Below are 24963 nucleotides of genomic sequence, written 5' to 3' on the forward strand. Positions count from 1 at the left end.
AGTGAAGAAAGTGGGGGTACTTATAGTTAGGGTTAGGTTCCTTGTGGCAAAGTGGCCAAGTCAATAAGTATGGTGGGAGCCATAGCAACTTGGCCTTGCTGGGGCAAGGCACTTTGCAGTAGTTGTCAGCATTGCAGCGACTGCTGTGCTGGGAAGGGTAAGGGTGAATATCCTAACATATGACATTTGTATGTCTTACAGTGAAATGTCTGGTAGGTAGCACTGAAGCCTGACCTTGCTGGGGTAAGGCACTTTGTAGCAGTTGTCAGCATTGCAATGACTGTTGTGCTGGGAAGGGTAAGGGGGAAATATCCTAACATAGGATATTTGGATGTCTTATGGTTGGATGTCTGGTAGGTAGCACTAAAATGACAGTGCTAGCATAACAGGACTGACATTATAGGGTTAGTAGAGCAGGGGTGAAAAGGGTCTCTAATGTTGAGCCTGTGTTATTAGGCTAGTCAGTTGGGCTGGCCAGAACACAAACCAAATAATCTAATAAAATAAAGAATTAAACCAAATTATTAATAATAATTATGTATATATATATATATGGGTGACAATTTTTGACACAACTTGCTGACATAACACGAACCCAACACGAAAAATTCGTGTTCTGATCGACCCATTTTCAAATTCATGTCGTGATTGGTTGGCAAAAACTGACCCCAAAAAATTCATGTCGTTAACCCGAAATTGACCCACATTAAATTTCTTACAGGTTATTCGTATCTTATCGTATCGTGTTGACCCGGATTATAAGTGACATAATTTGGGATTTACTGGTTATTTGTATCGTGACATGTCATGTCAACCCGCATAATAAGCAATACACTTCGAGTTTGCGAGTTATTTGTGTCGTGTCAACCCGCAAAATAAGCAATTTGTGTTCGTGTCAAAGGCTTTAACCCAATTTCAAATTCGTGTGTGTTGAGTACAATGTTAGTAAAATCGGATCGGCCTGGCTGGGTCGGCCTGAGAATCGGTAAACCGCCATACAACTAGTCCGGGTGAAGCAATGGATCGACCATGCATCAGAACCGGTGCGACTCGACCAGTTTTCGTAAAATTGGTGACCGGCCCGGTTCCAAAAAACAATCATAATGGACATATTTGAGTATTTTTTACTTATTGACTTACATAGGTTATTTACCTACAACACTAATATTATCTCAATTATGCACTATGCAGAAAATTATGATTTGATTTATAGTTAAAAATGTAATTTACTAAACTTGAAGCCCCGTATCACGATTATTATATTTTTGCTTGATCGTTTATGGATAATAATGTGTTATTTATTATTTTTATATTAAAATATTCGAAATTTTTATTATTATTTTTAGATATTTGAGTATGGTTATAATTTTTTAATATAAATTATAGAATTACATATAATTATGGGTCATGCGGTTCAACCAATGACCCAGTACTTCGACCAAATCAATGACCGGGCCAGTTTTAATAACATTGGTTGAGTGTATTCGTATCGTGTCGTGTCGTATTGATTTGAATTGTCACCCCTTATCCCCAAAAATCAAAATAATTTAATAAAATTTAATGTATATTTATTACCAAAGTAACAATATGTACGGAACATATTATACTGTCATAAATCATGATCACCACATTGATTGCTTTCGGTTATGTCTCTTAAAACTAAAAACTGATTGAGTTTAACGATTTTTCAAAATTCGAACCAACAATATAATAAAAGAAAGAATCAAGCCAAATTGTTATATCCTCAAATATCATAATAATTTAATAAAATTAAATGTACATTTCTTACGAAAATAACGATATGATACTGAACATATTATATCGTTACAGATCATGATGACGACATTGATTGCTTTCGATTATGTCTCTTAAATAAATTTTTTTTTTTTTTAAAAAAAAGCAGTTAATATCCTCCTATATATGAAAACTGACTATAGTGTTTTTGTCTCCCTCACCAAAACTAAATCGTTCTACCTTCATTCTCATATAGTTGAGTTCTCTCTTTCGAAGTTTTGGGAACATATTTCAAAGTTCAAGGTAGGAAATATAAGTCTTGAGTTTTTCTTGATTCAACATTTTTTTTCAATCTTTTTCTGTGATTTGACTTTGGACTTTTGACTTGTATATTTTGTGTTAACTTTTTGCAGCGTAAACAATGGCAAACCAAAAGAAGGAAAAAGAGGATTTCTCTCTGAAGGAAACAACTCCAAACATCAATGCTGGAAGAATATCAAAGGTAATGGGCTTCCCACTACATTTGACCTCGTTGAACAAATGCAATTTCTGTTTGTGAAGGTGGTGAAGGCCAAAAACTTGACAAAAAATGGAGGAGGCACTCATACTTGTAACCCTTATGTGGAAGTGAAGGTTGGAACCTTCATGGGAACAACCCGGTGCTTGGAGAAAACCTCCAACCCAGAATGGAATAATCAAGTTTTTGCTTTTGCCAAGGAGAGGATTCAGGAACCAGTTTTGGAAATTGTGGTGAAGGACAATGTTGCTGCTGACTCTGGTAAATTCATGGGTCGTGTTATATTCACAATTTCTGATACTCCTAAAAGGGTTCCTCCTGATAGCCCATTGGCTCCACAATGGTACAAGCTTGTGGATCAAAAAGGAATGACTCTTCAAAGAGAGTTGATGGTAGCTGTTTGGATGGGAACTCAAGCAGATGAGGCTTTTCCTGATGCTTGGCATTCAGATGCTGCCGCAGCTTGTGGTGAAAACATTACTTACACTCGTTCTAAGGTATATATTTCTCCTAGAGATTGGTATCTTAGAGTTAATGTGATTCAAGCCCAGGATTTGTTGCTCAAAAACAAGAGTAGTAGTAACTCAGAAATCTTTGTCCAAGCTGTTATAGGGAACATGGCTTTGAGAAGTCGTTCCATTAGAACTAATACGAACCCCATGTGGAATGAGGATTTGATGTTTGTTGTAGCAGAACCCTTTGATGAATTCTTGTTTTTGAGCATTGAGCAGGGGCAGGGGAATTCCAACAAGCATGAAAGCTTGGGAAGTTGTGTGATTCCTTTAAAGAATGTTGAGAAGAGAATAGATGCTACTCCACCTAGTTGTTTATGGTACGACCTTCACAAGCCCAAGGAATGTGAGGGTGAAGAGGAGGTTAAATTTGCTAGTAGACTTCATATGAGGATCTGTTTGGATGGAGGCTATCATGTTCTTGATGAGGCCACTCACTACAGTAGTGATCTCAGGCCAGCATCTAAGGAATTGTGCAAACCCAGTATTGGTTTTCTGGAATTAGGCATTCTGAATGCTATGGGGCTCTCTGCAATGAAGAAGGAAAATCGCACCGATGCTTATTGTGTAGCTAAGTATGGTTCCAAGTGGGTAAGGACAAGGACTATTGTTGATAGTCTTTCTCCAAAGTGGAATGAGCAGTATAGTTGGGAAGTATTTGATCCTTGGACTGTTCTTACAATTGTGGTGTTTGATAATGGACACTTACAAGGAGGGAAAAATGCTGAAGGAGCAGTGGACAAGAGAATTGGTAAGGTACGAATTCGGCTATCCACACTTGAAAATGATAGGATTTACACTCACTCTTATCCACTTATAAACTTGCATGCTGAAGGTGCCAAGAAGATGGGAGAAATTCAATTGGCTGTGAGATTTTCTTGTCCATCTTTGTTGAATGTTTTGCAAACTTATGCACAACCTTTGCTCCCAAGAATGCACTATATATGCCCATTGAATATTTTTCAGCTAGAAAGTTTAAGGAACCAAGCTGCTGCAATCACCACATTGAGGTTCAAAAGGGCTGAACCACCACTTAGTAAAGAGGTTGTGGATTATATGCTAGATGTGAGTGCAAATGTATGGAGTATAAGGAGAGGAAAAGCTCAATATTACAGGATTATGAGTCTTCTGAATGGTTTATTTTTTGTTGCTAAACAAGTTGACATGATACGTGGTTGGAAGAATTCAGTTATTACAATGATTAGTTACTTCATCTTAGTCTTTTTCATTTTCAGTCCAAGATGGATTCTACCATTAAATTTTTTATTCCTTCTCATTGTTGGGATTTGGAACTACAGAACAAGGACAAGATATCCTTCCCACATGGATATGAAATTGTCTCAGGCTGATACAGCTACTATTGAAGAACTTGAAGAAGAGTTTGATCCCTTTCCATTTAAAGTTAGTGGTGATAATCTGAAGAAGAGATATGATAGATTAAGAGGCATATCAGGGAGGTTAATATCAGTTATGGGTGACTTGGCAACTCAAGGAGAGAGGGTGCAATCCCTACTTAGTTGGAGGGATCCAAGAGCAACAGCTTTGTTTGTGATTTTCTGTTTGGTTGCTATCATTGTGACTTACCTCATTCCTTTTCGCTATATAATGTTCATTTGGGTCACTTATATGTCAAGACCTCCAAGGCTTCGCTTTGATATGCCTGCAGTTCCCCAAAACTTCCTCAGGAGGATGCCTGCAAAATCAGATTGCATGCTATGAGTTGATTTGTCTTCATTTTATTGCTTTTCTTTGGAGAATCTGTTTGGTTTCTTCTGCATTTTGTTTTAAAGCAGATGAAATGTTTTCAGTTGTTTACTTTTTAGTGCTTCAGAAATGACGTTGTCTTTTTAATAATGTACTTGCTTTTATCTACAGATTGATGAAATTGAGTACTTTCAAGAGAATTAAGCTTATGTTGTTTGCTTTACTTGTTAGTAGGCATTTTCTACTAAAAAAAAAAGAGACAAAAGTATACTTTCTTCATTGCGTAGGTTGTTGGGACTTGTAAAAGACTGTTACGGAATGCAGTTATGGATTAGTTGGTTATCAGGAAGTGAAAGAATAACCACGCGGGAAATAGTTTGTTGATAAGTTGTTAGTCAGTTAGGAAGAACTAGCAGTGATGTATCAGTCCACAGTGTACGTATAGGTGAATAAGTTGCACCATAAAATCAATGGCGCAAATGAAAATACTTGATCTGATTTCTTCTTTCTTTGAGTTTTCTTTCTCTTTACTACGATAGGATCCACGTTCCTCTCATTTGGTGTTTTCATTGTTGAACACCACAATTGCATTTCTTTCCGTTTCCAGGAACAAAGCATGGAAGTGGTCACCATGGAAGTTCAGGAGAAATTTTCAAGCATGAGTTTCCAGGAGCACTTATCCTTGGCCAGGGAGCAGGTGAAGCAAATCTTGGTTACTTTGCATTCAATGCAGGTTCCTCCAAGAAATTCTGATGTTTTTATCTGTTGAGATATATAGTCCCACATTGGTTGTATGTGCAACTAATGTGGAGTTTATAAAGCTTTGGGCACTCCCACCCTTTGAGCTAGCTTTTGGGGTGGTGTATCCCAAGGTTCTTTACATGGTATCAGAGCCTCGCTGCCCCCCACTATCTCTTGTGGCGTTTCTTAGCATAGGTAGGCTGGGCCTGTTGCATTGTCCACTCTTCAAGCCCAATAGGCTATCGTGTGAGGGGGCGTGTTGAGATATATAGTCTCACATTGGTTGTATGTGCAACTAATGTGGAGTTTATAAGGCTTTGGGCACTCCCACCCTTTGAGCTAGCTTTTGGGGTGGTGTATCCCAATGTTCTTTACATTCTCAAAAGAGAGTCGTGGCTCTGTTCTTGAACACCGGACCAGAAAGAAAAACAGATGCAGTTGGTTCCATTACACCATAGAAGGACAACTTCAGTTGGTCTACGTCGGCTGTTGCAATCCATTGAGAGCATTTCATGCCCAAACCATTCATAGGAGAATTGAATCAGCAGATCCGCATTCTGCATTCATGTTCATTACCATGGAGATTGATAAGTCCATAAAAGGTGACTTAGAACATGGTTTTTTTTTTTTTATTCAAAAAAAAAGAACATGGGTTTTTAACATGAAAATTGTAAATGAAAAGAATATTTTATGTATAATGTTAGTCCCAAATGCATTGAGCTGATTTATTTTGAAGTAAGAGCTGATGGGCTTGTACTTGTAATTTGCAGGCCCATTTGTGACAATGTCAACACAGAGAAAAAAAAAGACAAGGATTGGGCTGAACTTTTGAAAAGAAATTCAGAAGCCCAAGTGAAGAGAAAAGTCAGAAAGAAGAGAAAAGCAAGAAAGAAAGAAATAGATGGACCGGACTTTAGAGCTGAAGCCCAAGTGAAGAAAAGCAAAGAAAAGAAAGAAGGAAAAATGAAAGATTCAGAAGCGTGGAAACAGGAGCGAAACTTGTGAAACCCTAACACTCACCATTCGACCAACCCCATCTAAACCAAAACCTCATCTTAAACTGATTCACCCGGAAACCCTCCCACAAATCAATCCACAAAGGCAAACCGGTTCTGTGATTTTAGTTTAGCCACCGAGTTTTGACCCTCATCCACGGTCCATTAAGAAAAACGATCCAACCCTAGCCACTAATTCTTGGTTCAGAAAATGCCAAACAACACCCATGACTAATTTGGTGAGCTGGAATCTGTTGTGAGTGGAGGCTGAAGCAACTTTTGAAATGTGGGAGCAATTTGTGCAAAGAAATCGTACGGTTGGGATGAGCGCGTGATGTGTGCTGAGGTGTGAGGCAAAAAGACTGTGCATGCAAAGGAAGAAGGCTATATAAAGAGAAGATAATAGTGAGTGTAGCCCTCTTGGTTCGTCTAGTTTTTCTTTTATTTTTTTGTACCCTTTTTTTATTCAGCGTTTTATTTTCTTTGTTCTGGTACTGTAATGGATTTGGATTTCTGTTTGGATTCACTCATGTTGGTTCAGCACTGAGAATTTTCCGGTTATTAGGACTCGTGCTGTACTTTTATTTTTGGCATTTTTAGTTTCTGTAATTTGAATATTCGTTTGCTGTTTGTAGCTCAACCCTCATAGGTATGAGCTAATTTTATCAAGGTTGGGTGTAGGTACCCGAACCTCAGTTATGAATTTGTGTTAATTGCTTTTGTTAAAATTTGATTCCCAGTTGTTTAATACTGTGCTTGAATTTAAATATTCTATTATTAAGGCATGTTGTAGATATTATTTTTAGGAATTAGTCATTGAGAGGTGACTAAGTCCAGAACTGTGTTAAGCACATGGACTTGAGTGTGAGATCATTCAAGGGATGTTACTCAGAGATGAGAACAGCCTCCATGTAATTTTGGACTGGAATTATAAGGGTCTTTGCTTCATTTAGCACAGAGATGTGCAAATGTTTGTTTAAGACAAAAAATGTTTTTAAGATATTAAAATCAATAAGAAATAATTCATTACTTGGGAATTAATTTTTAGTAATTTGTAGTTAACATTCATTCAGTGGCTGTTGGGGAAGGTAACTGAAGCTCAACCTATTTTTACAACTTATTTTTCAACAACTCAGATTTCTTTTCATTTGATTTCCAATATCTCACTTTTAATTCTATTTACTAATTTCTTTATAAAAACAACCCCTTTCAATCAAATGTTTAATTTGCCTTTTTTCCATTTCCCAATCTTCAGCTCAAGAAATCAAATCTGAAAGTATAAAAAAAAATACTTAGAGTCACTGGTCAGTAGCATTTTAACTCAGTGTTTAGATTAGTTAATTTCTTTTTATTTTTACCCAATTTTTAGATTAAATTCAGTTTTAGCAATTACAAATTTTAGTCAAGTTACACACGCTAAAGATCCTTGTGGAAACGATATTAGGGTCTCAAATACGCCCTATATTACTTGTTGTCGCGTATACTTGCGCGCATACTTGCATAACTGTTAGCAAGGCAACAGAGATTTCTCCCTCCTCTCAAGTAAGACGATGTATCAGCTGCACACAAGGCTGCTGCGCAAAGCTTGTACGCTGTTGTTGTCGATAAGGGAAATGTGGCTGTAAAATTAGTTTTTGGGGTATCAACTCAGCCAAGAGGCATCCCTGTTTGTGGTGCTATGAGTACCTCTACTTTTCGTTCGTCACAGAGTGCATTTGGAGACTGTTTTTTGGGTTCACCGCAATGTGCATTTGAGCGCAATTGGAATGTCCTTCGCTTTTTGGGTTTATTTGGGATCCAGGAGGTTCCCTTGCTCCTTCTTCTCCACTGGACCTTGAGGACAAGGTTAGAGCTGTCAAAACGCGGGCTAGGGCCAAAAGGCTCGTAGGGCTAAAAAGCCCACAAACACAAAAGCCCACACGGGCCAAAAAACTATATGGCCCCATGGATTAGGGCTAGCCCGCGGGCCAAAAAATAATTAATTAAAAGATTAAGAAATATTGTCTAGTATTTTTCAACTTTCAGATAGATATATTCAAAAACAGTTTGAACTGAATTTATCTAATTTAAACAAAACCTCAAATAATAATCAGCGCAAATCAAAATTGAACATAGAAATTTGGTTTAATAAATTGCCTTGCCCTCTGTTTAATAAGAATATTAGTTGTTATTCATGTCTCTCTTGTAAATTATCGACTCACATCGAAAAAGAAGATTTTTAGGCTGAAAATTATCGACTCGCATATAAATTTATTTTATCCTCAATTAAAATAAATTTATAAAATAAAATTTATATATAAAATAAATTAAATAAACCCAAACAGCTTGCTTAACGAGGTGGTTGCGGATGGGGATCTCGGAGTCAGAGTTGATGGCGCAGGCTGCGGGGGAAGTGGCGGCGTTGGGGGAAGGGAGCATGTCTCTAAGGGATGTGTAGGAGGAGAAGGGGGCGTTGCTAGGAGGGAGAGTTTGTTGGATGCCACCATGGATGTGGTGGCAATGGAGTTGCGACAGCGGGGGGTCGGCGACTCTGGTCGGTGGCGGTATTGACGACGCAGTTGGGGAAGTCAGCCATGGTTGCATTCTTGGAACCAGGTCTGGAATAATGGAAGTGTGTGTGTAGCAAAGAGACAGGCGGCAGAAGAATGGAAAGAATGGAATAAAAGTGAAAGAAACCTAATTCATATGGGGCTGCCCGTGGGTTAGCCTAACCCTACCCAATAAATGATAGGGCTATATAGGACTGGGGATGAAAAAGGCCCCCAACATACGGGGCTGAAATTTGATAGGGCTAGATGCAGGGCTAAATGGATTGTCCCACGGGCCATGGCCCTATTTGACAGCTCTAGACAAGGTCCCTTTCGTAGGGGTGGGTAATTTTACGGAATGCAGTTATGGAGTTATGATTAGTTAGTTGGTTAAAGAGCTGGTTATCAGGAAGTGAAAGAATAATCATGTGGGAAATAGTTTGTTGATAAGTTGTTAGTCAGTTAGGAAGAACTAGCAGTGATGTATCAGTCCATAGTGCACGTGTAGGTGAATAAATTGCACTATAAAAGCAATGGTGCAAAGTGTAAAGAAGCATAAATGAAAATACTTGATCTGGTTTTTTCTCTCTCTTTCCTTCGATTGGATCCTCCACTTCCTGATAACCAACTCTTTAACCAACTAACTAACTACTCATAACTCCATAATTGCATTCCGTAACAAAGACACAAAATTGCAAAATACTTTTCGCTTAATAAAAATTTAGAAAGTTGTTTTGTAGACTAGTACAGTTCTTAATAACTATCAGTCTGTCATAGCCAAATATTGCTTGGTTCAACTACCAAGTCCCAAGCTCCTTTTGATCAAAATATAGGTTAATAATTGTGGGTTCGGTTTTCGTTTAAAATTTGAAATTATAATTCAGATAAATGTATTGTTGTGAAAGACAAACTCTATTGAAATTATGATTTGAAAATGTTAAAATGAAAAAAGAAACCTGCGCTTAAATAGCACCCACTAATATTGTAATAGCTCAATAACCAAAAAGATATTTGAATATATGGGAAAGAGTATATAATATTACTTTAGATAATTTTGTCCAATGTTTATCAAAATAATGTTGTTTTGGGTTAAAAAATTAAAAAAAAAAAAGAATAACAAAGACTATTATAAACCTAAAATAAATTAAAATTATAAATACATCATAATTTTCGTCCCAGAACGACGTTGTTTCGATGAATATTAAACAAAATTGTCTAAAATAACTTTAGAAAAAATGAACCCATAAATATATCCTTTTTGAAATAGATGAAAATCTTTATTATTATTTCAATCTTTTATAACAGCTCGTATTAAAAGGTAGTCACAAATTTACCTTACTGATTGATAAACGTATTTTTTTGTTTTTTGGTTTTTGCAATGAAGGAGGAGCAAAGCCCCAAAATAAACAGCTACAAAATAGTAGATAAAGACTGATAGTGAGAAGCGTCCTTAGTCAGGAGCTCCAAAAATAGGGAGGGGTTGTGAATAAAACCAAAATTCCTCTGACCAACAATAGGTGTCGTTGCTAGCCAGTGGACACAAGTATTGTTCTCCCTCCTAATATTACTGCATATCACAATCCAATCCATTAAAAGCCATTTCTGAATGTGGAAAACAACCTCGGAATGTCTGGGATTGTTTTGAGCGTCCTGTATTGCAGAAATAGCATTCACCGCGTCATATTCCAACTCTACTCTCCTTGCACCCATTCCCCAAGCCGACTCCAGACCTTTAAGAATCCCCAGAGCTCTACACCCAAATGATTGCAATACCTAATATCAAACGTAAATCCCCCTAGAAAGTCTCCATTGTGATCTCTAATGAGCCCACCACAACTAGCTTGCTTCCTTGAGGAAGATGAAGCTCCATCTGTGTTGATCTTCAACCACCCCAGACAAGGAGGTTGCCTGTAACATCCTCTATAATTTAATTATTATAAAGAATCTTACATGACTTCTTTAATTTTTTTTTTTGGATAACATTAAATTATATTTCTTTTATCATTAAATAGAAAGAAATAAAATGGAGAGGTGTTAACGTTATTAATAGATATAAATTGATTTCTTAAACTTTACTATTAATTATAAGAACAATTAAAAAGAATTATATAAACATCCACCAACGTCGCTTTATACATATCATTAAGTCAGGTACATACTGTAATTATTTTACACTGGTCCTATATCCTACTATATATTACATCACTTTATTTATATTTTACATCCTGACATCACATAATTATACAATACATGGTGTTCTGTCCTTGGGACAGGGATGTCCAGCCCAATAGGTTGGTATGTTACTTTTGGATCTAGTGCCCTCTCCAAGGTATCTATAGAGGAGATACCCTTGAGTCAAGCAGATCACTGTGCACAGAGTACTATAACAGCGTTAGCCAATGAGGGGTGTGTGTGTGCGCACAGTGACAACATAACAGTAAAAGAGAGAGTGTACCGTACCTTTAGGGTTTACCTTGTATTTAAAGAGGTTACCTGTGGGTAGTGTGGATGGGCCTTTGGTGCCTCTGATAGGGGTCCAGGCCTGCTTGCTATGCTGTCGTATTAGGATTAGTATCCTTGATGGATATCTATCCGCGATGATCACTGATTCAGATCTTGGATTGCCCCTTATTGGGCCTATCACTTAATGGGCTCCTTATACGGGTCCATAACAGTTGCCCCTCAGCCAGGCTACCTGGGCATCCGGGTTGCTGGGGTGAATTTTCTTGTGCATCTCTTCAGGTCTTTTGTTAGGCTGAGTATGTTTGAGTTTTTGAGTTTTTGCAAACTTTTTGCATGCTCCTCATATTCTGGAATTTTTTCCATCGGGGTGTCTCTTGCCCCTTATGTCGACAGGCTGAGTATCACAGCCCGGTGAGATATTTCTTGTATCCCTTTTTTCTGGATTAGGGGTGAGCTTGAGCAGTTGGGGTCCAACTGACGAGTTGCCCTTCAAGCGTCAGCCCTTATACATATTTTGAGTTTGTAGCTCGTATCAAGGACAATTTTTCTTCATTCCTTATATCGGCGGTTTGAACAAAAACCCGGGAAAACATTTCATGTATCCCAATGTCGAGTTTGGGATGTGCTTGAGTCCAACTGGCGAGTTACCCCCAAGTATCATACCTTATACGCATGTCTTGATTTTTCCTTCTGGTTACTTGTACGACGGGTTTGTGCATGAACCCGACGAGATACTTTTACATAGGAACCCAGATAACGGATGTGCTTGAGTAGTTGGGATCCAACTGGCGAGTTGCCCCCAAGCATCAGGCATTTAAGTCGGTTGAGAGTTGTATATGTATGTATCATATCTTATTTGTGAAGGTTCGAAAACTGCACCATAGTCATACTATGGAGCGCATACATGGGTGGAAAAACAAAAAATTTTGCAGCGGAAGCATAGACCTTCTATACACCCCATGTATTAATGCTTTACGTTGAAACAATATGGGGTTTCAGAATTACCTTTTTCACTTGTAGGCGCAAAAGGATGACGCCCTCCAACGGTGATCCACACGATTATCTCCTTCTTGCTAGCGAGAACTCTTTCTCCTTGATCCCTCCTTATCCTCGGTGGTTGGCTAGGCGCATGCAAGGAAGAGGCTACCAAGTGTTTGGATTATTTTCTCAAGACTGTAATGGTGTCTTGAGGCTAGGTGATGGTGCAAAAAGGAGAGAGAAGAAAAAAGGTTGGAACTTTTCCTAGAACCCTAAGAGGAGAGAGGGAGCATCAGGTTTTTCTAATTTTTGGATCAACTGCTTCAGACCCCATTTAGTTAGGCGCAAATTTGAATGGTGAGAGGATCTTTCTTTGCTTGATCCTCTCACTTAACAACTGACCAGACTGTTGGGAGCCTTTAGAAGCTTCATGACTTGAATTCAAAATTCAAGTATAGATCATATCCATTTGTTCCATGAAATCTGATACAGAATCCAGTCAAGATTTCTCTCTCCACATAGGCGCCCCTCTTCCTCTTCTTCCCTTAGAAAATTTGTTGCAACAGTATTCATTTGAATTCTAAATTCAAATGAAAAAACAGTTGAGAAAATCTCCATCCAATCTCTATTGGATAATTCTTTTAAATAATTTTAAATTATCCTCAACAACCTAACCTCATAGAATTTAAAATTTAAATTGCAATTTCAAATTCCAATTTGAAATTTAAACTCAAATATAAATTCCATATTATCCCAGTTCGTAATTTGAATTCAAAATCCAAATTCAAAATTCAAATTTCAAATTTCAAATTTCAAATTTCAAATTTCAAATTTTAAATTCAAATTTCAAATTTCAAAAATTCAAATTTCAAAATTTGCCCAAACCTTATTTTGGTCAAGTCAACTCTTTGACTTACTAGGATTCATGTCTCGAGGCCTCTTTGGCCTACCGTCATATTTGGGCCTATTAGTGGAGAAAACTCTTTCACCACTAATGCCCCAAAAGGGCACATGGATCAAGTGGGCTTGGAGTCCCTTCTCCAACCCAACTTGACTTATAGTCTTGACAAAGTCCAATAACTTATTATTGGTCCAAACTTGCTATAACTTGCAATAAGGATTAACCTTTGTGTGTGACCCATTAGGCCCAATTAGTTACTGACATAAATAAACTTGAACCAGGTAAACTCCTTTAAAAAGGCCCAATCCATTTAATAACTATATGATACACTAGCAATGCTCTGTAGCCCCAGAACTAATTGAGTTGATCAAGTGATCTACCTTTCTGATTTGGATACTGTGCTAGCATTATCCCTCACATCGTCGATCATATTTAGTCGAGAGCAAGGATAGAGTATCATCTCTCTTTATTGACTAAATATAATATTTCACAGGAACTAGGAATCTTCTTCTATTGACTCTAAGACAGATCATGACTCTTCATGATCTCTTACTATGCACAGATTCCTGAGTCAACTAGAAGTCATCTTAGCCCTACCGGTCTTTGTGAACGACTAATTCCTTATAGGGGATTGTGAGTCCTTTCGGCATGTCCATCTATACTCATGCATTCGAGTTATACCCAAGAGTACACTGTTCTCCCCATTTTTAGGCGAATAGAGTTGTACAGTCAAAATATAACTCCAGGACATAGTATTCGATGACATCCTTAAGTCTAGGACGATCCGCACTACCAAACATTCAGAGACTTTACAAATCCAATGATACTCTCCATAATGAATCCTTGTGGAGTCTCTAGGGGGTCAGTTCAGTGTTATCTGTTCTCCAACAGATCCACCCACGACATCAGCTAAGGCATCACCATGCCTGTATTCCATGAGGTCCCTACCTTGTATCTCCATACAAGTAGATGATGTCGTACTAGTCTTATTGAGATCACCAATACTCTTTCTCGGTGATTCAAGACCAGGAACAGATTTTAGGTAATAGACATTCAGTGTCCTCGAGTCCTTGTGATCATGATCCCTATCATAGATCCTCGAGTGTACATCTGTTCTATTCCTAGGGTCTTTATCTTTAAACGTACATTTACAATAAAATATCGGCGAGACATAAATATGATAAAGATAAAGTGTGCTCAAATTTATTAATCATGAAATATTAAATAGAAAAAGGTGTTCATCTGATAAAATAGATTGTCTCTAGACACCTATATACTAACAATCTCCCACTTGGCCTAGAGCCAATCAGGCGACATGTCAAACCTAAAGACTCATAATGACTATCATGTTTTCTCTGAGAAAGACCCTTCGTAAGAGAATCGGCCAAATTATCATCAGTGGGGACATAGTCCATCTTTATCTCCATTCTTTCAATAATCTCTCGGATGAGGTGATACTTTAGGAACACATGTTTGGACCTTTGATGAGACCGGGGTTCCTTGCTCTGATCTATGTTAGTATATGGATGTCCTAGAGACAATCTTTTGATTAGATTAGGACATATGTAGACCTTTTATTTTGTCACAAATAAATATAAGCACTCTTTATCCTGTTACATATTTTGTCTCGATATTATTAATATTATATGAGTAACTGGATAAACCCCTTGGAATAGAATAGGTATCTCTTGAGTATCTGTGATGAGATCACGATCATGAGAATTCAAGGATACCAGATGTTTATTCCTAATTTTATGTTCCTAGTCTAGAGACACTGAGAATGAGGATCAGTAATCTCGGGTAAGACTAGCACGGCTTATCTACTTGTATTCGGATACAAGGTAAAGACCTCATGAGCTACATATATGGAGATGTTTTAGCTAAAGTCGTGGGTGGACCTATAAGGGTATACTCGCACTGAATAGACCCACAAACAGACTCTATGAGGAAATCTCACAGATAGTATCATTAGAGCAGTCTCTTAATATTTGGGTATTTCTTTCCTTAGATCAGAAGTTTTCACCTAGACTGTATTCTGGAAAGCATGCTTTAATTGTATACCTCGTCTGCCTGAAACATGGAGACTCATAGGTATACTTTTGGGCATGTCCTGAAAGAGCACAGGCCTAGGGCGATAAGCTGAAGGAATTCGTCAAATCTCTGTGAGGGATTAGGTTATCTGTAAACCGGAGAAATCGGGATGACATTTACAGGACTCAAGAATCTATGCATAGTAAAAGAGATCATAAGATGATCTGCCTTTAGAGTCAGTAAATTGAAGATTCCTTATTTCGAATTAAAGGTTACCCTAAACTGCATGGGTTGATACGTATCCCCACCCTAGGTTTAAAGGGAAGGTAACCGAGACGAAAAGAAATACATACGGTAACCAAATATATGTAATAGGATGATCATGTCATTAACCTAACTAGCTCTGGGGCAACAAAGCATTGTTAGTGCTCTATGTTGTCATTAAATGGGTTGTGGGCTTGTTGGGCCCAAGCCCATTTATGTCAGTGGCAATGTTGGGCCTAATGGGTCACACACTAACACCTTATTGTCTTGATGAATATAGCATTAAAGGTATTGGGCCTAATAAAGGTTGTTAGCCCAAGAAGAAGTTTGGAAGCCCACCTAAGAGGAAAAGGGCGCATGGTACATGTAATGGGCTTGGATGGTCCAAGACATTATTAATTAATTTAATTAGTTAAATTAATTATTAAATATTTAAATTTAGAATTTAAATGTTTGAACGTTTGAATTTAAATGTTTGAATTCGAATTTGAAAAGGCTATGAAAAGTTGTTCCATAACAAAAGGATAAGATAAGATCTTGTTGGAACAAATCCAAATTATCAAGAGGAGATCTTTGGGCATCATCCAAGGCTGATTTGAGGCGCTGATTTTGGGGTCTTATGATGGTTATATGATCCACCAAATAAGCTCCAATCAGATTTGGTTGGTTGAGAGAATAAGTGAGTGAGTTGGTTCAAATTTGAATGCAACTACTCAATATATTTGGACTCTTTTTGGGCTGAATAAGGGCGCACCATATGGCTGGGCATATGATGGTTATTAAGTCAGATTTTTGACTAGGTATAGACTTAGTCTCATGAGGATATGATAGGAGGTTGTTGGCTAGATTTGAATTGCAACATCTCCACTTATTCCTCCACCATTGGGCGCTACATAGGTCAGATTTTTGGGAGAAAAATCTGATTCAATTCAATTATTCTCTCATCTCCAAGTGTGCTTCCTTTTGTGAGGTTCTCTTTAGGTTTTTTTTGAAAATTACCTAGTCTTTTCTCATAGAATCCATGTGCCACTTTGTGAGTTTTTCATGCTGAAAAATTCACTCATCTAAATACATTAGCCTTGCCTCCTTCTTCTCCGATTGGGATGCCTAAAGTGCCTTCCTTGTGGTGTTCGTTTGGTGGCTTTTCAAGAAGGGTTCTTGCATCTTGACGTAGGGTGCTGTGGATCAACGTTAGAGGGTTTGAACCTTCAAACCTAACACTGATCATCTTGGAGTTTTGAATCACGAACAAGGTACACCATAATGTCTTAAAGCATGTATCTTGATTAGCATGTGTGATTCCGCTTTGAAAATTTTTTGTTTTCATCCTCACATGCCATCGGCCTTCAAGGCCATTTTCTTTCAAGTGGTATCAGAGCCCGGTTTCTTTACCATCGACGGGTGATGGTACTTGGTTTGTAAAAACTTGTTCTTTACGGTCAAAAGTTCTTTAAAGAATTAAAGATTGAATCTTAGCATATGGATTTTGATTTACAATGCTTTAAATTGTTAAAGTTTTTATTTTATGAACATGTTAATGTGATTACTACGTTCATATATCTATATGTGTTCATGGTTTTGTTTCTTTTTCTTTGTGAAAGTTTTGAAAAGAAACACCTTTTTGAAAGGGATGATTCAGCCATGAGGGGTACTTCGAGTACCTTGATTGTTTTCTTATATTTCTCTATGAATTGTTCCATGAGAATAGCATGAAATTTTTGTGATAAAATTTATCATTTATATCGTTCGGCCATACAAGGAGTGATGTTTGCATGCGTGATTTAATTTTGTGTTCTTTGAGAAAGAGTCATTAAAATTTGATTTATATTAATTGTTATATAATTCGGCCATTAAGAGAAAAATTAAGAAAATTTGAATCATGATTCTTGTAATGATATTTTAATTGTTAAAATGTTAAGACGTATGGATGAACATGTTTTGTAATATTTGATATTTTGTGCTTGCAAGTTGTCTGACTTTTCAGGTGCAAATTTGAAGGGGATAGTCATGGTGCCCAGATTTCAATTTCAATTTTTTTTTAAATTTTAAACTAAAGGTGTAAATTTGAATTTTAAATTTTGTACATTCATTTGTCCCTCCAAAGATGTTTTGGAGTTTCTTTAATTATTTTGTAATTAGAGAATTAGGCCAGTGGCGTTTAGACGACAAGGAGCCGTGGCTTAAGAAGCAAGATGGACGAATGCACGAGCACCATGACCGTATCAAATAATATTGTTTTATATGCTTGTATGTTTTTAAACGACTAGTATGCATGAGATAGTGTATCGCGGATGTATGCTTTTATGTTTTTAAATGACACGTATGCCTGAATTGGACAAATCACGTTTGTATGTATTATCGTACTTGAAGAAGGGTATTCGAATATATTATAGAATTGTAAATAATGTGTACAAAGGGTTCTCTATTTATAGAGAATATTTGACCTACTTTTAACCTAATGGGCTTGGCCCAATACAACAAAGGGCTTGGCCCAATACAACAATAAATGACTAAATAAAAACTAAATAATAACTAAATCAATATTATTTACAACACTCCCCCTCAAGCTGAGGAATATATATTTATCATTCCCAGCTTGCTAGTAAGTTCTTGAAATCTGTCTGAAGGAAGCCCCTTTGTTAATAGATCAGCTAATTGACGCCCAGTGGGAATGTATGGAGTGGTAATCAACCCGCTATCAAGTTTCTCTTTGATGAAATGGCAGTCGACCTCAATATGTTTAGTCCGATTATGTTGAACTGGATTATGAGCTATACAAATAGCGGACTTATTATCACATAGCAGCTTCATAGGTCCCTCACATTTTATTTTGAGATCATCAAGTACAATTTTCAGCCACAGTAACTCACAAATGCCTTGAGCCATAGCTCGAAATTCAGCTTCTGCACTTGATCTGGCAACCACATCTTGTTTCTTACTTCTCCATGTCACCAAGTTACCGCAAAGAAACATGCAATAACCAGTGGTAGAACGACGATTAGTCACGGATCCAGCATAATCAGCATCTGTGTAGACTTCTAACGATAGATTGCCATCACGTCGGAATAACAATCCTTTACCAGGAGTACCTTTAAGATACTGAAGAATTCTCTCTACTGCCTGCATGTGTTTTTCTTTTGGATCGTGCATAAACTGACTTACAACACTAACAACATAAGCTAGGTCTGGTCTAGTATGGGCCAGATATATCAATTTCCCAACTAGCCGTTGATATTGTCCTTTATCAACTGGAGGACTCTCTTCTTCATAGCCCATCTTGTGATTATGCTCAATAGGAGTATTAGAGGGTTTACACCCGAGCTTTCCTGCTTCTTTGAGAAGATCAAGAACATATTTCCTCTGGCTGATAAAAATTCCTTTGCTTGAATGAGCTACTTCTATCCCTAGGAAATATCTCAGTTTCCCAAGGTCTTTGATTTCAAACTCAGAGGCAAGCCGTGTTTGCAGAATATGTCTCTCCACAAAATCATCACCTGTGGTAATAATATCATCAACATATACAAGGAGCACAGTAAGCTTCCCATTTTGGGAGTGCTTGAAGAAAAGAGTGTGATCTCATTGGCTCTGTCTGTATCCTAAGGTCATCATAACCTTAGTAAATCTTCCAAACCAAGCACGAGGTGACTGCTTCAATCCATACAAGGCCTTTTTTAATCTACAAACTTTATTTTTCCCCTTCACAGAATCAAAACCAGGCGGGATTTCCATGTAGAGTTCTTCTTCTAACTCACCATTGAGGAAAGCATTTTTCACATCAAATTGATTTATATCCCAATTGTAATAGGCAGCAAGGGATAACAAGATTCTCACTGTATTCATCTTTGCAACTGGAGCAAAGGTTTCTTCATAATCAATGCCATAGGTTTGAGTGTAACCTTTGGCCACTAATCGAGCCTTATATCTCTCAAGAGTGTCATCAGAATTATATTTCAGGGCATAAACCCATCTGCACCCTACTGCTTTCTTTCTGTTGGGTCTATGAATAACCTCCCATGTTTTATTTTTCTCCAAAGCATTCATCTCCTCTTGCATGGCTTGAGCCCAATTCCTATCTTTCAAGGCTTCATGTACTGATTTTGGGATTGCAATAGAATCTAGTGCTGAAACAAAGCTTTTGTGCTGCACAGAAAGATTAGCAGAGGAAACAAAGTGGGAGATAGGGTATTGAGTACAAGAGGGACAGGAGGAACAAGTTTTCTTGTGACAAGATCTTTTTCCTTTTCTAAGAGCAATAGGTAAGTCATCAGAAGTAGAAGCAATGGGTAAGTCATTAGAGATATAAGAAGAAATAGACAAATCATGAGAGGAAATAATACTAGAATCAGAAACAGGAGATTCAGGAGACTCAGAAAAAATAAGAGATTCAGGACTTACCAGTGGTTCAGACGATTGAGGTTGCTGGTGAGACAGTATGGGTTGTATCTCAGGTGTATTTGAAGGTTCTGACACACCAGGAGCAGACACACTAGGAAGAGAGAAGATTGATCCAGACTCAAAGAAGGAAGGGAACGAGTCTTCTGAAGAACTATTCTCCCCTTGACGATGAGGACCCAGGAAATAAGATTCAGATTCTTGAAAGGTGACATCCATAGAAACAAAAAATTTCCGACTTGGTGGATGATAACACTTAAACCCTTTTCTATAAGGGTTATAACCAAGGAAGACACACTTAAGAGCCCTAGGATCCAACTTACTCCGATGTTGTTTATGAACATGGACAAAGGCAACACATCCAAACACTCTTGGTGGAAGGCTCTGCAATATGGGAACAGAAAGAAAGAAGGAAGTCATGGAATGAATAGGACTGGTATTGTTAAGGACCCGTGAAGGTAAACGGTTGATCAAAAAAGTTGCAGCTAATACTGCTTCTCCCCAATAAGAACTAGGAACAGATGTTTGGAAAAGTAGTGCTCTAGCAACTTCAAGAAGGTGACGATTTTTCCTTTCAGCAACCCCGTTTTGTTGAGGGGTATCAACATATGTGAGCTCATGAATCATACCTTTGTCTGAAATGAATTGTGACAGGCGTTGATTGACGTACTCAGTACCATTATCAGATCTGAGTCTTTTAATACCCTTACCAAACTGAGTCTCAACCATGTGATGAAACCGAATAAATATCTCTGGTACTTCAGACTTGTCTTTCATCAAGTATATCCATGTTATCCGAGTACAATCGTCAATAAAAGAAACAAACCACCTTGCACCTGAAACACTGTGCACTTTAGAAGGGCCCCAAACATCAGAATGGATAAGAGAAAAAGGTTCCCTGCTTTTAATAGTGCTTTGCAAATTCACAAACATCACAATGAAAGGTCTCAACCGACTTATTGAGAAATAGAGAGGGGAACATAGACTTCAAAAGACTAAATGGTGGATGCCCCCAGACGCTTGTGATGGAGCCAAATCATAGACTCTGCAGTAGAAGGATGACGTGTCATTAATAACTGATTTTTGCTAGCATGGTCTGGAAGGAGATGATACAACCCATCCTGTTCATTAGCAACTCCAATTGTCTTCTTCGTGGTAAGATCCTGAATAAGACAATGAGAAGGAAAAAATGTGATAGAACAATTCAAATCAGTTGTAAGTTTTTGAGTGGAGATAAGATTAATAGAAAGCTGAGGAACATAAAGAATATTTTTAAGAAACAAGGAAGGTTGAATTTGAATGTTACCAGAACCAATAACTGATTTATGGGATCCATCAGCTACGGATATAGTATGACTACCAACAGTAGGATGATAAGAACAAAACAACTCAGTACGACAAGCCATATGATCAGTTGCACCAGAATCCAAAATCCATGAGGTTTTAAAATCAGTGCAAGAAGCAAGAAGAGATATAGAACGTGTGCTCTTACCAAATAAGATCGAAGAACTATCATGCTCGGCCATTCTTTAACAAAAAAAGTTAACAACCAGCAATAAAATCAACCAAACAGAATATCAAATGACCTCTGATCAGAAAAAATAATTACAGATCCAGACAGAAGACGAGAAGACGAGAAGAATGGTGGTGGTCTGGTCCAAAAACACAGCCGCACGCGCCGGAGAAAGGAGCTACGCGTGGGATTCACTCTCCGGGAAAGGGGCGGCGCGTGAGAGCGCGTGGAGGGGCTTCGCCGGCTGAGATTTTTCTGGTGTGGTCGTCCGGTGAGCGCGCACCTGTCTGTGGGTGGTCTCGGTTGAAAAGTCACCGGAAAGTTGTCCAAACGGTGAAGACAGATCTGATTGGAGGCGGTCGGAGGTGTTTCGATCGTTTGTGGCGGAGGAACAGTGCGTAAAATGATAGATCGGAGGAAAAATAAGGTCAACAATGGTTCCCTTGGTCCAAAAGGTCCCCGGAAAAATTTTCCGGTGGCGGCTGATGGCGGCAAAAGGCAAAGAAATTAGGGTTTTGTTAAAAAAGAAGATAATATGTGCGGAAGCAAAGCCCTCAGATCGAGAGCTCTGATACCAACTTGAAGAAGGGTATTCGAATATATTATAGAATTGTAAATAATATGTACAAAGGGTTCTCTATTTATAGAGAATATTTGACCTACTTTTAACCTAATGGGCTTGGCCCAATACAACAAAGGGCTTGGCCCAATACAACAATAAATGACTAAATAAAAACTAAATAATAACTAAATCAATATTATTTACAACAATCGTGCACGTCCAATTACGACTAGTGTAATCCGATAGATGTTTGACATAGGTTACGATTAACATGATAATAATACATATGTGTTTGATGAGACTTAGTAAACCCTAAATAAAAGGAACCCTTAAAGGAATTAATTATTAAGTGCATGATTACCTCCCACCACCAATATTACTCAAACCTCCTCTAAATAGTGGTGCTCCACAACTCAGTTGGGACCCAACATTAGAAGTGTTAGACACTTAGGGTGCTGGTTAGTGCTTAACTGAGAACATGATTTGCTGGCTCAGCCAGGCTGATGTGCTTAGGGTAATAGTGCTAGGTTGGTTGCATGAGATGCACCACTAAGTGACAAGGAGTTGTCAACCTAATGTTAAGAGAGGTGAGATACTATTGATAAAGATCAACCCATTATTTAATTTAATCTTGCGGTCTCAGACGAGGGTTAAAATAATTAATCGCATTCTTAAAATCCCACTAAGGTAAAATCTAAAAGTTGAACAACCCTAAGTCGTTGACTTAGATAAAATAGTGGGAGGGTGATAAACCCCTAGTTCATCAGGTTTTTCAGCATGAATTAGTATCAATTTGTGTGATTAATTGGATGAAAAAGAGGTTAATGTCCTGGAATTCCCTCAAGTACAAGTTCTGAAAGCTTTGTTGAAAAATTACATTGTCTTGTAGGGAAATGATGCTTAAGGAGCAGCAGAAAGAAAGAAGAAGATTCTGGAGAAAGGGAGAATGCCTAAGTGTTGAGCGCTAAAACATCCACACAGAACGTTTTAGCGCGCTGCTGCAAACGAAGGACAAAAGTTGCTGGTGCTGAGCGCTAAAACATTCACACAAAACGTTTTAGCGCGTTGCTGCAATCTGAGGACAAAAGTTGCTGGTCATGGGCGCTAAAACTTCCTGATCAAACATTTTAGCGCCCTGCTGTTGGAAAAAGACTCTAGTCTCGAACGCTAAAATGTCCAAACCAAGTGTTTTAGCGTTGCAGTCAGTTGGAAGCAGTTGAGCATTCACCAGACATGGACTCTAAAACGTTCAACAGTTCACGTTTTAGCGCCCAAGTTAGTTAAAAGCAGTTGGGCATCCGTCAAACATGGATGCTAAAACACCCATTCATGAACGTTTTAGCGCCCATGTTAGTTTTCAGCTATAATTTGTAACACTATAAAAGGCAAAGGCCTTCACATTTGTCATATCGTTGATTCTATCTCTCTCTCCCATATCAGATCCTCTGATCTGACTTCTCTCTCTTACTTTCCAAATTCTTTAGGACTTAGTTCTTGTATTAGTTAGTTTCCTATGTAATTGCACTTGAAGATTGAAGACTTACTATCATGACAATGGAGTTTGATATTTCTTCTTCCTTTGTTTATATTTCAATTATGTCTGAGTAGAGTTCTTGTAGTCTGATTCAATGGAACTCAAGTTTGAATTTATGAATGGTTAATTAGATGTCTTGTTTATTTATTATGTGATATATATGAAGTTGTCTTGATTAATTCTTCATGTTAAGGAGTAGTGTAGAACAGACATGTTTACATTGTTTATATATTTGACAACTTCATCATCAGTGTTCTAGTAGTCAAGACATTGATGCTAGGATTTCTGATGTGATCTTAAGACCTTAGTAATTAATGCATGTATTAAGAAAGGAATCACCAAGACATTGGGGTTTCTAATTAATGTGTCTATCAAGGTAGTAAGACATTACATCTTGATGATAAGAAAAAGGTTGATCAACATTACATAGTAGATATTCATCATGGAAATTAGTTCATCCATAAATTCATTCTTGAGGGAAATTGACATCTGACTACTTGTTTTAAATTATATTCACACTTTATTTGTTTATCAATTCTTTAATTTTATTCAAATTTAATTTCTGGTGACAAGAAATAAATGCAATTCATAATCTTTTGGTTGATTCAACTTAACAATATTTGGTTAGTCAGTGCTTGACACAATTCCTCGTGGGAACGATCTTTACTCATCATTTTATTACTTATTTGACTAGTACACTTGCTAATCTGACAACAGAGGGGCATATTATTTAATAGTTTGCTCTTATTACACGACAATATATATTAATTAATCTATCTTTACATTTTTTCAGTTTTTAGTATGACTAATCCACTGTCACTGCGCTCAATACTCGATACGAACAAATTAACCGGTCCTAATTTTATGGACTGGTATCAGAACGTTAGAAATGTTCTGCGGGCTGAAAAAGTTGATTATGTCCTTGACACTGTTTTACCTATTGCGCCTAAAGAAGGGGAAGATGGGTTCGCGAAATTTGAATTCGAGGTCCACAAGCAACACATGGATGATAATGTGTTGGCTTGTTGCATCATGCTGGCATCCATGTCACACGAGCTGCAGAAACAACACGAGCATATGGATGCCCCCTCCATTGTCCTTCATCTCAAGGAGTTGTATGATAAGAAGGATAGGCATGAGATGTATGAGACCTTTAGGGAATTATTCCTATGCAAGATGACTGAAGGCATGTCTTTTAACTGCCATGTCATGAAGATGATAGCGCTCATTGAGAAGCTAGAGGGTCTAGGCTTCATAATGGATGCTGAATTAATTAATGACTTAGTTATATCATCACTTCCTCCTTCTTTCAGTGAATTCATTATGAATTACAACATGCATGGGATGCTTGTGAGCTTGCCAGAGTTGTTAAGTATGTTAACAACTGTTGAAGTGTCTATCAAGAAGATAAGACACAAGCTCCTCTGATTGGTAAGTCTAAAAAGGCCAAGGGTAAGGGCAAGGAGCCTGCAAAAGGCAACTCCCTTAAGCCCAAAGGAAAACCCAATAAAAAGAAAGGCAAAAAGAAAAGTAAGTGTAACATCCCGCACAATTAGGAACACATATATAATTACAACAAGTAACGTGGGTACGT

At 37.7% G+C, this 24963-nt stretch overlaps 1 pseudogene; it reads left to right on the plus strand.

The window, feature by feature from the left end:
- Window positions 1-2155: 2155 nt before the first annotated feature.
- Window positions 2156-4482, plus strand: LOC133314892 (FT-interacting protein 3-like; annotated as a pseudogene).
- Window positions 4483-24963: the final 20481 nt, after the last annotated feature.

This window comes from Gastrolobium bilobum, unplaced genomic scaffold, assembly GCF_033153095.1.
Source record: "Gastrolobium bilobum isolate Gb01-03AN ecotype WA unplaced genomic scaffold, APGP_CSIRO_Gbil_v1 utg24160, whole genome shotgun sequence".
Lineage (NCBI taxonomy): Eukaryota > Viridiplantae > Streptophyta > Magnoliopsida > Fabales > Fabaceae > Gastrolobium > Gastrolobium bilobum.